Source organism: Mauremys reevesii, linkage group 3 (genome assembly GCF_016161935.1).
Source record: "Mauremys reevesii isolate NIE-2019 linkage group 3, ASM1616193v1, whole genome shotgun sequence".
NCBI lineage: Eukaryota > Metazoa > Chordata > Testudines > Geoemydidae > Mauremys > Mauremys reevesii.
In genome coordinates this window covers 21,372,074-21,387,279 of record NC_052625.1, presented here as the reverse complement: position 1 = coordinate 21,387,279, position 15,206 = coordinate 21,372,074, and the positions used below count along the sequence as shown (strand labels likewise).

The following is a 15,206-nucleotide window of genomic DNA, read 5'->3' as shown; positions in this document are numbered from 1 at the left end:
CGAGCAGAACTCAACAAAGTAGGATTTTTAATATCTGAACTATTCAAATGGAAGTGGTGATGCTGAGTTTTTATTTTATGTAAAATTTAACTGTCCTCTTTATTGTGCTTGAAGATCTATACATGACTAATATTTAAGTGCAACTAAAAATATCACAGGTCAGAGCAAGCTGCAGTATGTTCCTGTCACAGGGTGAGCTGGTCCATTAAAAGACTGGGGCACAGCTGCACCTTTTGTCAGGTTTAGCCCATCTCCCTGTATGATGGGAATAAATACAAGGGTCATGTGACAGAAGCATGCATCTAAACCGGGCCTGCTGGCAGGTAAAAGGGCAGCCTGTGGTCATTCAAGCGAGACGCCCCCCCCCCCCCTGCCCCAAAAGTTCAGAGAGAGACTCTCTCTCGTTAGTGCCCAGGCAGAGGGCCTGTGAAGAGGACAGGTGACAATTTTCCAGAACTCCAAGGCAGAAGCCTTTTGGGGAAAGAGAATTACAAGGAACTGGAAACTGTGCAGGGATAAGCCTCCATTGATGGACTTGCAGGATGCAGAAGTCCCAGCTAGGAGAGGGGTGGGACTACAAGGATGGGCCTGCTCTGATCAAGACCTGGAAAAACTTGAGGCATTATATGCGGAAAAGAATAATTGAGGCTGGTTAAGGGTATGTTTGAGTCTTGTGTTATGATAATAAACCAACCTGGAAGAGAGCACTACTGTAAAATCACCACATGTGATATCTGGTTTGATGCAAGATTAAAGGTAAACTGAGGTAGCAGATGGGCCCAAAGGCAATCTGGGGGTAATGCCCTACAACCGTTCCCTTTAGCCTTGTTCTGATATGAGCACTGCTTCTTTTCTATCCACACTCTCTAATAGAAAACTGCTTTTTTATTTATGATAGACATGGTCTACACTGACTTCATACAGAGGTTCTAAATTTGTCCACGATAGCTGTCCGGCATAGCTATGTGTCATCCTAGCTGTGTGAGCACATTAATCAAACCTTTTCTACAGAGGTGGTTAGTATTTTCTCTACACATACTCTTCTTTCCAGGTTTACTCTTGAAACACTCGATTCATACTCAAACTTGGACATCTATAGGTTTTTATCCAGAAAAGCCTACTCCTTTTTTAGAATGGAACTAGGTTATTTCATTCTCATTTTTTACTTCCTTTTTAATTTGGAGTACTATGGAGCTATTATGACTGATATAAAACAGGTTAAAAAGGTTGAAAACCAGTTAGAATTTGGTGGTGGTACAGTTATGATCTTGTTAACTTCCTGGTTTAGATAGCGACATAACAGGGTCGGCAACCTTTCAGAAGTGGTGTGCGAGTCTTCATTTATTCACTCTAATTTAAGGTTTTGCGTGCCAGTAATACAATTTAACGTTTTTAGAAGGTCTCTTTCTATAAGTCTATAATATATAACTAAACTATTGGTGTATGTAAAGTAAAAAGGTTTTAAAATGTTTAAGAAGCTTCATTTAAAATTAAATTAAAGCATGAGGCCTCTGGACCAGTGGCCAGGACCCAGGCAGTGTGAGTGCCACTGAAAATCAGCTCGTGTGCCGTCTGTGGCACGCATGCCATAAGTTGCCTATCCTTGCGATATAAAGTCAGGTGATAAATTTAAGATAGAGGATAGCACGACACTAATTTCCCTTGCCCCTGAAGAATGTGGTTATGGAGACAGAGGTGCAAGCTGAATGTCTTTGTTGGTCCATAAATATGGGAATTAAGATGTACAAATACTGGTTTTTCACAACATGTAACCTATTCCTTGAGTATATAGTAAGTGGAAAAGGTAGAGTAATTTGTCAATCTCTTGGTATTTGGATTGTACGAATTGAGTCTAGTTTGGTATTGATCCTTTCTGTTTGTTGGCTGTTCAATGGCATATTTGGTGATAGCTGATCATCAGTCCAACACCTAAATGTTACCTCTCAAATGAGCAGCTGAGGACTGAGTGGGAATGGGAAGCATCTTCTAAGCCCAATAGGTGCTCGCTTTGACAAAATATGTTATGTTAAAAAAAATGGAGAGCAAGTGTTAAATCTGCTGCCCTTATGATTGAGCTTAAAAGAAAGCACTGGTTAGGATTCCCAATGATTACCAGACTGTACTATGACTATGGCTTAAATTATGAATATATTTATACATTACAACTATATACTTGAAAATGTGCCTGAAAATATTGTTCATAACCTTGCCCAGTCTTGAGTTAAAGATTTGTGTTACCTTAACCTGTACTGTTTTGGTATGATACAGAATCTAGAACCCAGGACTGGACAGTGAAAGGAGGATGGATTTTTCAGATATTTGGGCTTTTTAATTGCACTTTTTTAAAGCCATCATGCTGAGTTTCAAGGTTTAGGGCCAAATTCTGCTCTTAGTTATACAACACAGAAGTCAACAGTTACTCCAAACTTCTCTTTCTGTAGGAGGAAGCAGAACGTAGCTTATTCTTTTGGCTTTGTTTTCTAAGGTATCTCTGGAGCTCATCATTTAAAGGGACATCAGGAATTTTTAATTTTTTAAAATAGATTCAATATAACTACAAATAAAATGTGATGTGTTTTCCTCATAGGCAATAGCAGTGAAACACTGTTTGGAAAAGGACTCCAGTGAGCTTAACACAGAAGCTGTGCAGAGCAGAACAGGCTTTACTAGCAAACCAGTCAAAGGAACTGGAATAATTAATAATTTAAACTGGAAATCAGTAAGAACTGGTGCCATTTATGCCTTACCGACTCCCAGGGGAACTCTGCAAGCTCTGTGTTGGAGAATAGTGTATTTCCACCAGAAGTTGTGTTTCGATACTGTCTTATTCTGGCTGTCCTTTTTTGGAGCATCTTAAAGACTGTGACAAAGTTCCTCCTCTGCCTTGGTGGGTCCTGCACTTATTGGCGGATTTGCTCACCTCAGATATTCAGGGCAGCCCTCAGTTTGGCCAGTTTATGGCTCAAACCTGCCATTCACTCAGCTAACCACATCACTTGCCAGCATGGGGAAAGGAAGGAGAACAATCTCCACAGTCTCTGCTGACCCACCTAGTGGGCCAGGGAGACAGGCCAGGATCTTCGCCTCTGGTGGGACCCACAGTCCAAGTCAACTCCTCTTATATCCATTAGGAGGGAGGAATGAGGGGAACCCAGGCCCTCCCTCTACTCTGGGTTTCAGCCCAGGGCCCTGTGGATCGCAGCTGTCTACAGTGTTACGTGTAACACCTGTGTGACAGCTACAACTCCCTGGGCTACTTCCCCATAGCCTCCTCCCAACATCTTCTTTATCCTCACTACAGGACCTTCCTCGTGATGCCAGATAGCGTTTGTACTCCTCAGTTCTCCAGCCGCAGGCCCTCTCACTCTCAGCACTTTGCGCACCCTTCACTGACTGAAGTGAGGTCCTTTTTAAACCAGGTGTCCTAATTAGCCTGCCTGCCTTCATTGGTTCCAGCAAATTCCTGATTTTTCTGGAACTGCCCCTGTTATCTTACCCAGGGAAAAGGGACCTGCTTAATCGGGGGCTAATATATTTGCCTTCTCTCATTCTCCTGTAGCGGGCCCCTGCCCCATGGACCCAACCGGCTTCCGTGCCCCTTCAGCATAAGCCATCTGCACGACTTAAAGCCGGTTCATTTCCAGACCACGCCAAGGAAACATCTATCTGGCGCTCGTGCTCCACACTCTGCACTTCCTCACCTTTGCGTCCCACCCTGACACAAAGTGGAGGGACCTCCTGCCACCTCTAGAGGTGAGGCCCGGTGGGCCAGCCTATACTCCACCCTGCTCCCAAGGCCCGCCGGGGATGTCAGTTGGTCGCTTCTTCACAGGGGTCTGAGCACGAGCGTGTAATTGGTGCAGTTCACCCCCATCCTGGACACCTGCCCTTTCTGCTGCGTGAGGGAGACTCTGGTGCACGTTTACCTGGAGTACGCCAAGCTGCAGCCTCTATTCTGTCTCCTCACAGATATCCTGTTGCATTTCTGGCTGCACTTTCCCCCTCATTTCCTTATTTATGCACTGCCTATAGGTGGCCTCACAAAGTCACGGGACCTCCTGGTCAACCTCCTCCTGGCCCTGGCTAAAATGGCCATCTATAAAACCAGGGAGAGGAGGTTGGCCTGTAACTGTGGGGCCTCTTTCCGGTCCTCCATCCATTCATGCAACCGGGCAGAAATCCTCTGGGAGGCGTCCACTGACTCCCTTCATGCCTTCGAGGAGCAGTGGGCGCTGTTCGTAGTTCTCTGCTAGTTGTCCCGATCTTGTTCCCTTCGTTTGAGCCTTTGACAGCATGTCTGTCCCTGTTATTTCATTAGTTGTCCCCTGAAACCACTTGGTTTCCAGGTCTTGTTGATCCCCCCCTTAAGGCTGGGGGGATCTTTTAGCAGTGGGCTCCCCACTTCCTGCATCCCAATAGGATCACTCTCCTGTAGCCCTCTGGCCCGACCCTGTCACAAGACCTATAGCTGTGATACAAGATAAGGCCCCGATCTTGCAGTTTTTGCAATTGATTCCATGTGGACTGACCCAAGGCCAAAAATTGGTTGTATGGTCAGAGTTTAAAAAAATGATTTTGCACCAGCATACTACAGATAGGGTTACAGTTCATATGGAATTATTTGTTTAATCTAATTATGTAGTATGGTTCAAGAGACTCTTTGTTTAGTCCTAAAAAATAGAATATATTAAATATCTGAGTTCATTTGGAACTTCTAGAATCAGTAGCTGCTTCCTAAGTATAAGTGTGTTTTGCCTAATTCTAAGATTTCATGGAGGAGTGGGTACATTTTTGGTCACACAATCAATTTAAAGCAAGAAAATCCCCCAAATGATTTATACATTTTAACTTTTTCAAGGACTATAGACTAGCATTATCAACAAAATTCTAACTATGAAGCCAGATCCTGCTCTGGCATATATCAGCATAGCTCCATTGAAATCAGTAAAGTTATTCCAATTTACACAAAAAGCATCTGGCTGTAACTTTTGATTTTTAAAAAACCTTGATTGTAGATTAAAGATTTTCCTTTAATTTGGCATTAGAAGGAAAATGAAAGGGAAGAGAACTCAAAATAGTCGTAGAAGCAACATCAGCGACTAGGTTTTTTTAAGTTCTTCTATTGTGCCAATTGCTGTTGTATCTGAATGCTTTCCAGAGTTAAGAATAGTTAAGTGACTAGCATCTGTTATTTGAGGTTTCTATTTCTCCCATATCCCCCAGAGCAGTTTTCAACCTGTGGTGCACAGACCTCTGGGAGTTTGCAGACTGTCTAAGGAGTTCTCGAAAGGTTGTCGTTACAACGGAACAGTGGTTTTCAAGCCGTGGCCTGTGGGGGTCCACAGACTATATCTAAGATTTCCAAAGAGGTCTGCACCTCCATTTGAAATTTTCTAGGGTCTGCAAGTGGAAAAGAGGTTGAAAATCACTGTCCCAGAGGGCAAAGTGTGGAGGGCGGGAGCGGGCGCGGGGAGTGTAAATACGAAAAATGGTGATGTTAGTTGTCATTCTAAGTTTTTGCAGGAGTGAATTTCATAGTATTGGGCCAGCTCCTGAAAAAGCCCTGTCTGCTGCATCTGCTAGTTTTACTTCTGATGTGTAGACAGTTGTTCCTGAGGAACACAGCTACTGAAGTCTGAGAGAGTAAAATGGTATATTGGGCCCATTTCCTTTACAGCTTTGAAAATAAAGACCGAGATTTGATTCAGTGTTCTGTTGGGGAATGAGCGGAGTGAGTGAAACATAGGACTGATGTACTCAAGTGAACCTGTATTACTGAGGAGGTGTGCTGCTGTGTTCTGTAACTCTTGCAGATTTTGCAGGGCAGAAGCATTCAAGTCTAAATACATTGGATTGCGATGATTCAAGCAAGAGTTAATGATGGCCTATGCGATTGAGGCCAAATTGTAAATACAAATGATGGGATGTAGCCTTACCAGATTAAGGTAGGAGAATGCATTTCTTGTAAATAGTTTTGTGAACGTCCTGCATCAGAGCATGGGATTTTTTTTTGCAGCTATGTTAGGTTGTTGGTTCCAGCTTTTTGTTGAATGCTTCTTAATCAGAGCCACTTGTACTGAGTCACAGCAAGAGGGCTGGGCGTTTCAGCCATTTAAACCCCTTGAATTTTGTTGATATTTTGAACACAGGAAGCTGAGAATTCATACAGCTTTGAAACATTTGTCATACATCAGCATTGTCTGAAAATGTTGTCGCTTGACACCTGTGTCTTTTAGAATGATTGATAGAGTGTGTGTGTGTGTGTGTGTGTGTTTGTTACGGTATAGCAGTTGGACAGTTTGGACTAGAAGGTTGTGAGACAAAGGAAAATAACTAGAAGCATCAACGGTTTTAGTTATGTTCTTTGGGTGACTTGTTTAAATAGCTGAAAATACAGACTTGCTGTGTCGGCAAGGTTTTAATTTGTTTTCCATCCAGACCCTCCCTTTTCTTGAATTTGGCTTCTGCGCACTGGTGCCCATCTGCTCGTAGTAAGTAGATGAAGAAATGATGGCTTGCTTCCAGTAGAGTCCCACCAGTGCCATGCCATCTGTTACCCAGCAATGCAGGAGTTGGGTGGAAGGAGTTAGTTTCTTAGAAATAACTTTTATTTCAGTTCCCAGGTAGGACATAGTTGTATGGGGTATTTTAACTTTTCTTAAAATATTTGGAAAAAGATGCTTAGAAAATGTACTATCCGAGCCCCAGGTATTACTGACTAATAATACTTTACATCTAATGCTATCTTGCTCCCAGAGCAACTTCATATATTTGACTCATCCACACTGAGAGATGGGTGGTCTGAGAACAGGAGCTAGAACTGGAAAGTTCTCCTGTGTTCTGATACTGACTCCCCTCTGTGGCTTTGGGCAAGTCACTTAACTTCACTGACGCTCAGTTTTTGTGGGCTGAATTCTATCCTGTGTCAAGATCTGCTATAGGCAGGCACCAGAGAACTGGTTGCAGCTCCTGGTTCCATATCCTGAGCCACCTAAGTACGGCTGTGATCTGTGCCAGCTGGGAGACGTCCCAAAAGGATTGTCTGCCCTCTGAGGACTGCCAAGAGTGCCGTTTGTGTTCCTAACTCATGTATATGTTTCCAGAGTCTTCATGGGACTCAGATGGGTAGTATTCCACATCACACTACTCTCAGTTTATTGACTTAATCAACTGTTTTGTAACTAATGTTTTGTTGTAGGAAATGGAGGAAAAAAACCTTCTTCGCTGCCAGTCTGATCAAAAATCTCAAGAAATCCATCAGCTGCAAGAAGAACTGAAAACAGCTAAACAGTTTCTGAAGGAGACCCAGAATTATGCGGAAGAGATGAAAAGTGAGATACACATTTCTACCTATTTAAATCCTGTTACAAACTATTACTTCAGTGTGCAGGTTCTTTAAACCTCATTATCAATGGTGATTTGAAGAATACCCAAGAAAAAAAAGTTCCCATTGTGTGATATAGTTAAATTAACTTTCAGTTAATACACGCAATTCTCTTTCCAAACTGAGATGGAACTTCTTTATACAAATATATAGTACTAACTCATAAAATTATATGGTTTTAAAGCAATTTAAAATGAGGAATAAATATGTCCCAAAGAGAACTATATGGTCAGCATATTAAATACTACAATGTGCTCCTGTGTTTTAAAATCCCAAACAAACAAATATACCTCAAACTATTATCCTTTTAGCTTGTGTATGGACGCCATCAAGCTTAAACGTGGTGAAATGTTACCTGCCGAGCCCTAATTTGACTTTTCCCTACATTTGTCTATTTGGTTGGGAAAATGCAATTTGCAGATTGAGGTTTAAGAGAACAGGTAATTCTGCTAAATAGCCATTGTAAAGAAGGAGACTGCTCCCACTTATCCCTGTAGAAGTCTAACCTTACTTAATGAGATTTCAAAATTAAATGTATGGACCCAGTCCTGCTCCCATTTTAATCAGTATTTTGCACTCTCAATCCATGAGGCCATCCAAATAAGTGCTTTGTGTTTTGATCTTATTCTTGGCAAGTGGCAGCACTTTCGGCTAGCTAATAAAATGTAACGCCTTCTAAGTCCATTTTCTTGCTTTCGCTATCTTCTAGCTGTGGTTCTTAAGGTGTCAAATGGTAGCATTATCTCCATTTTCTGGAGGGAATAATTATGAACAAAAAATAAGTCAGAAGATGTTTGTGCTGTAGCTGTGCACTGCAACCAACAATACCTCGTCTTAATTGAAACATAACTGAATGTGGGTGCTCAGAGTCCTAGGCTGTCACCCTTAACCCCCGGACAGTTCTTCCTCTCTAACAAGTCTCTGACTATCCTCTCACCCCTGCAGTGCCTCCTTCTGGTCATCCAGGGACTGAGCTCATTTCTAGCTGGAGCATCCTCTGCTGGTCACTATCCCTCTCCTCACTGGCCCCCATGTCCCTCCCAGACCCCGGTGCCCTCCCCGTCAGGCTCCTGCTCCCAGCAGAAATCCACTATCTGGGTCTCCCCACCCCAGGGAATCCCCACCCCCTATTCTCCACCTTGTCTCAGTGGCTACTGCCAGTACCATCTAGCCCCCTTTCACTGAGGCTGACTGCAGTCTGTAATGGCCACTCATCATTGGCTGGGGGATTTGGACCTGCTGCCTTTCCCTGCAACTCAGTACCTCTGTGGGACTTGGACAAGGCCCTGCGGCCTGGGGAGTTGCCAGTCTGGAGCTCTCCAGGCCTTTCCCTAGCCCTGCTTCACTCTAGTACCCCAGCAGCCAGGTCCCTCTCCCTTCAGAGCGAGAGGGAGACTGACTGAGTGCCTGGCTCACAGCCCTTTTATAAGGGCCAGCTGTGGCCTGATTGGGGACTGGCCCAGCTGTAGCTGCCTCCCCAATCAGCCCAGGCTTGCTGCTTTCCCCAGCCACAGCCCTCTGCAGGGCTGTTCCAACCCCTTCAGGGCTAGAGCGGGCAACCGGCCCGCCACACCCCTCTTTGAATCACCACCCTAAATAATCCTTCTCCACCCTAGGTGTTGATATATTTCAAATAACTGTTGATTGGTATCATTTCCCTTCCCCTCTGTCTGCTCCTCTTTCTCACCAAGTTCTGGGTCTTGGAGACATTGAATTTTCCTTGCCCTGTAGGAAGGGAATGCGTAGTCTTGTTTCATATGGTAAGTTGGTGTTATTCAATAGAATTCTCTTTGCAATACAGGAAATCTCTTGTATTGCCCGTGTCTCTTAATTTTACTCCATACATCAGTTCATCAAACACCTTGAACATTTTTATATATGCTGGAGTTTGAAGAGAGGAAAATGGACAAATAGGGCACCAACATTCTTTATCTAGCCATTGGTACTGTTGCCTGTCAACCATGAGTTTCAGAGTACAAGCCATCGGACCTCAGTGAAGATGGGCTGTAGAAACAGTTACAATTGTGAAGCATAGAGCGATTTGACTAGCAGTATGTTCTTTCTGCAAAACTGAATTCTGGCAATGCTAAAATTGTCTCAGCTATCCAATGTCATGGTTTGGGAATAAAGGCAGTTTTAGAACACATAAGTAATTATATTCTGAAATACTAAGAAAATGTATTGCTAGGTGAAAAATTGAAAATTGGCAATATTGCCATTTTATAGTGTTATCCATAAAAGCTAATATTGCATATTTGACATAGTTTGCTTTCACAAATTAAGCACTTATTTTTTTTTTACTATAGAGAAGAGTTTGTCTCAGGAAATACAATTAGAAAAGAAAGAAGCTGAGATTTGGGATTTAGAGGAAAAATCAAGATTTGACTGAGGAACTTGAGAAAGTGCAGTCAGAGTTGCAACTTAAACAAGCTGAGATCGCTCATCTCCAAAATCTATCTGCAGCCGAGTTGGCTTGTTTAAAAAAGGAAATAGTAAACATCAAGGCAGAGCAAAAGAAACTTCAAGAGCAACTTAACAACTCGCTTCAAGAAAATGAGCAACTGAGCAAGGTAATAAAAAGAAAGAATGAATCAGTAGCACGTTACTTAGTTCATGACAGGGAAAATGGAAACTATTTAAAATGATTTGTCCTATATCTTGGTTGAAATGGTACAATACGGAAACTCACAAAGCCATGTTATTTTCAGTCTCTGTTATCAATGCCGGATAAGAGCAATATCAATATCCTTTCCTTACTCCATTGTGAGAAGGCTTGATCAGGAGCATGAGGATTCTCAAGGAGATGAGAACCCGACATAGTCTGCTCAGGAATAATACTTGGAAACTCCGTATGCGCTGGGTCCCAAAAAGGCAAAAGAATTGTCCCTTTGTAAGGAAATGTAATTACAATTAATGAGTAGGTTGTATAAACATCAGTCTTTAAATCTTTTCTCTTGCCTTCCCACCCTTAGGGCTGGTCTACACTGTGGGGGAGAGTGTCGATCTAAGATACGCAACTTCAGCTACGTAAATAGCGTAGCTGAAGTCAGTATCTTAGATCTATTTACCTTCTGTCCTCACGGATCGATGTCCACGGCTCCCCGTCGACTCCGCTACCGCCGCTCGCTCCGTGGAGTTCTGGAATTGATGGGGAGCGCGTTCAGGGATCGATATATCGTGTCTAGGTGAACCGCGATATATCAATCCCCGATAAATCGATCGCTACACGCCGATAGGGCGGGTAGTCTGGACGTACCCTTAGGATGTGTTTGCTGTGGTTTTCTCCTATATACGGGTCTCCTGGAGTGCTCTGTATCAGACTCACTGCCTCTCTTCTCTCCCCCTCGAGTATATCTGGGTGTGCAGAGAGATGTGTTACTTCTGTGAAGCCCATTCTCAGGTGGCAGGGTAATGTAGTTTGTTCATCTCTGTTTTCAGCCTGGGACCCTCTTTCAAGCAGGGAAGGGGACCCAAATTTTAGGTCACAATGGAGTGGGAATTGTCCCTGTCTGTTTATCAGGTCAAGGACTCAGGCTTTACCAAGGAAAGGAGTTTGGAGTCTCCTCTCCCTCTCCATAGGCTTGCTCAGCATTGAAGGATTAAAGAGCACTTTAGCCAGTGTGTGCCCAGAAGAGAGGCACATAAGAATTCCATTCATTTCCGGTTAAATCTAGATGTTAAACTAAAATGTTATATAAAAAGATAAGGAAAATGTGTAAGTTGGGGAACCTAAGTGCAGCAGTAGTCCTACCTGAGAGAGACATGGCCATGCCTCCAGAAGGGGTTTCTTCCAAAAGATTCCATTGACCAAAAGAGTGAGGACACTACAGCAAATTTCAAAACTCCAACTGTGGCCATTTCTTAGACTTAGTAAGGAAAATCTAGTTGGTGGCAAGCAAGTGGGCCATCGTCTCTAGGGTATGATCCTCAATTTGAGTGTGAGAGTTCTCTGGGTTACATTCTTGTCAAATCCTTGAGGTGTTGTGTAAGATATTCTTTCATGGCAATTTTTCTCTCTCTATCTTGATGTGATTTGTAGCAAAGCATTCTTACTCTCTGGCTACAAGGAAACTGTTTACACTCATGAACGTGAAAAAAATCATCCATACCCCGTGCATCCACTTTCATAAGTGCAAGGCTATTTGGGGAACCAGTGAAATTAGTAGCTGAGACAACAGAAGCCTGAACCCTCCTTGTCAAAGCCGGCATAGTAATCCATTGGTCACTGCCAACACCAAAGGTATTCATGAAGAGAGTGGTTTCAGAGTAGCAGCCGTGTTAGTCTGTATCCGCAAATAGAACAGGAGTACTTGTGTCACCTTAAAGACTAACAAATTTATTTTAGCATGCAGAGGGGAGAGTATGAAGCAGAAGCTCACATAGATGACCTAAATCTTTTCTTCCCAAACAATTAAATCTTCAGCATCACAAAGACAAAATGAGCATTTGTGTGTGAAGAGTTTACAATTCCTATACAAGACTCTTCGTTTTGACCTATCCTCTGTGTTGAGAGGTTTAAATGGCTGGTAGTATCACAGCAAGGCTGAGGTCTCAAGTTACACAACCCTGTCCATTTACAGACAACATCACTGTTTGTGCCCTGACCAGCGAAACAGATCCATTCCCAACTTGCCAGCTGCTAGAAAGGATTCCAACCCCTGGAGTTCAAAATCAGAATATTCTGAATCCAGTGCAGGACATTGTTCAACCAGGTTAAAATAGGCATGGCCTGGACTCTAAATTTACCACTATGGTAAAGATTTACAAAGACCCAAAACTTCATCTCATCAATTGTATCCTGGCAGCAGTCACCCCGAGCTAGTTTTCCCCAGTGACCAGGTTTGCTGATGCCATGCATTGGTAATGTCCTCTGAGTGGGATTTCTCAATGTGTCTCCAGAAATTCCATTTGTGGACACGTCATTCTCAGATCCTGTCCAAATGTCTCTTTTGGGGCAGGTAAGTACAAGGAACATACTTTAAGCCAACCCAGTTTTCACTTTGGCCCTTGTATGATTGCTACAGGAACACACCTCACTTGGTGAAGAGCATACCTGGAAGACAAGATGCCCCCAGGGTTATGGTGGGTCACTCAGAAAAAAGAGCGTCCAGCTTTCTGAACCGCACACCTTGTGCTGTACCGTTTTTCAATATGTCAGGGTACACTTCCTTTTAGTTTACTTTTACAGAATTCAGTAGTGTTGGAACAAAAACATAGGAATGGACAGATGGGTTCAAACTAGTGGTCCATTGAGTCTCCTGTATGTCATCTGACGGTGGCCAGTATCAGTTGCTTCAGAGGAAGCTTCAAGAAACCTGTAGAGGGCAGTTATGGAATAACTAACCCACAAGGAAATTTCTTCCTATCTCCTGTTAGAGGTTGGCTTGTGCTCTGAAGTATGAATGTTTATATCCCTTTCAACATAAGTGAGTAACCAGAGGTCAGAACTTCTCTCAGAGGCCATGGAAATAATGTCAGATGTCGAGAAGAATCCGCTGCTTTACAAGACAATTCGCATAAAGGGAAGAGGAAAGAGCTGAAATCATCCTTCTAGTTCTTCACTAGCCAGAAGTTCTGGGAATTTTTGGACATGATTGATTGATAGCTAAGGAATCTCCACTATACCAGCAGAAAAACAGCTCTCTTGACGCATGGGCCCCTATTTCATCTGTACCTGAGCTGCCTACAGTTTGACAGCCTGGATATCAAAAGGAAAGTGTAGTTCAGCAGAGATTATCCTTTAGCCCAGTGATTTTCAAACTTTTGTCCTGTTGACCCCTTTCACATAGCAAGCCTCTGAGTGCGCCCCCCACCTCCTTATAAATTAAAAACACTTTTTTAGCCTGACTGATACATTTTGGTATCCAGGCAGAATTCAATCAGGAACTTTCATTCATTGTTCTGGTAAAGTTTCACTTATGGTGCAAAGGAAACAATACCTTACTTGCCAGGGTCTCTACTTCAAAATGAGACCGTGTTTAAACATGTCTTTTCACTCTGCCCCTAAGGTTGACCGTAACTGACTGATGTGATATTAAACATAACAGGGCAGTGTCTACACTGCATGTTGTAACATCGTGTTAATGAACACATTAATTAATATCTTATGAAACTTCCCAGGGCAGACATGCCCGTTATCTTTAAACTGCTTTTACTACCTCATTATGTCACACTCGACTTGGGAGAGCACATCAGTTCTGATGTATGCAGAATTTCCATCTAAATTATTAATGAAGTGATTCTTCTTATGACAGCACTATTCTTGCTAATAATTTAGATAGGCATGTGAACAATTCCATGTGCCACTGCAAAGAGAAATTCTGGTAATGACTATATGAAGTTTTATTTGTAACACGCATAGGTTGGGTGTTTACTGCCAAGCAGAAGGGGAAAAGTTTTTAAACCTGTCCATCTAGGTGAATTTTTTCTTATCAATTCCCTCTGCATTTTCTAGTCTGCAATCTGTTTCTACTTCCATTTATGGTGAATGAGGCCTGTAGTTCTATGCTCTCGCTTCAGAAATAAACACATCAAAAAGCACTCATGTAGCACAGTGTGGAGCCGGTATTGTGGCAAGCAGGCATTGAGTTACAGTACTCACTCCATGCCCAGCTGATGGAGCACTGTGCTTGATATTTACATTATCCTGAAGTGCGTTTTATAAGGCTGCCAGATATCTACCATCCATTTATTTTGGCACCCCAATGCACATAAGGTGGACAAACATGCCTGGACCACATGCTTTTCGGCCGGGTTCTGTCATTTGGTTATTTTGAATATTATATTTAGATTATGATTTCTCTATCAAGGAAATCTACACACACGTAGCTTTCAATAAACATGACTTTAATGTTTCTCTGTTGGAATTAGAAGCTGCTAGAATTCAATTGTATATTACTAAGTGAACTCTACTGTACAAATTCATATTATAACTTTTGTTTGGATTTTTAGTTGCACTGAACTTTTAATGGCAGGTGAGATGCCATTAGTGAGAGTATAATGCTTAGACAGAAGAATGAATTTTCCTATTAGCAACTAAATTTTTTTTTTATTTTATAGCTAGACAATCTGAAGGCTTTAGTTCAACTGAAGAAGCAAAATGGATTCGCTGACAGTAAACTGAAGACATGGATGCAATCCTGTAAGCAGCTGGGGAAGGAAAAGAAATGTTGCCGAAACAAATTGCTGACCATAATGCTCTCTTAAAGGAGCACAAGCCAAGTATGGGGTAGTTGAAGAAGGAAATGCTATACTAGAATGATTGTAAGGCTGCAAATCATTCCTGGAAGTCACGGTTTCTGTGACCTCTGTGAATTTTGCAGTGCTGGTGCAGCTGATCCCAGGATCTCAGCAGCTGGGAAGCCCAGGAGCCAGCCGCGCTGGCCGTTGCTCAGTCAGCCCCAGGCACGGTCCCTGGAGCAGCAGTCTGGGACTCGTGGTGGTGGGGCCCTGAGCCACCCCTTCCCCCCCAGCACCAGCATTGCCCTGCTCTCTCTCCACTCCCCAGCAGTCTTCAGGAGCATCCTCTCCCAGGCGGTAAGATTTAGTCCCAGGTATTTTTAGTAAAAGTCATGGAGGGTCACGGGGCCCTGACTTTTGTTTATTGCCCGTGACCTGTCCATGACTTTTACTAAAAATACCCACGACTAAAACATAGCCTTAATCATGATCCTGTTTCTAACCTTAATGCATTTATTTAGAACACATGTTTTCAAAACCTCCATTATTACATTTGATTCAGATGAGGGCCAGATCCTCATAAATCAGTATAGTTTCTGAAGCTCTGCTATAGTTGACTGTGGTTGCACAAGCACACGTCTTA

General features: G+C 42.8%; 1 long non-coding RNA gene across 3 annotated transcripts; it reads left to right on the top strand.

The window, feature by feature from the left end:
• LOC120400486 lies at positions 1–14,524 on the top strand. 3 transcript variants are annotated; one of them, XR_005595860.1, is made up of 4 exons: positions 1–18; positions 7,199–7,331; positions 9,691–9,954; positions 14,444–14,524. It is a non-coding gene; the product is annotated as an uncharacterized LOC120400486 (long non-coding RNA). The 3 variants fall into 3 exon arrangements; XR_005595861.1 differs by lacking the exon at positions 1–18 and adding an exon at positions 5,053–5,369; XR_005595859.1 differs by lacking the exon at positions 1–18 and adding an exon at positions 5,711–5,945.
• The last annotated feature ends 682 nt before the right edge of the window (positions 14,525–15,206 follow it).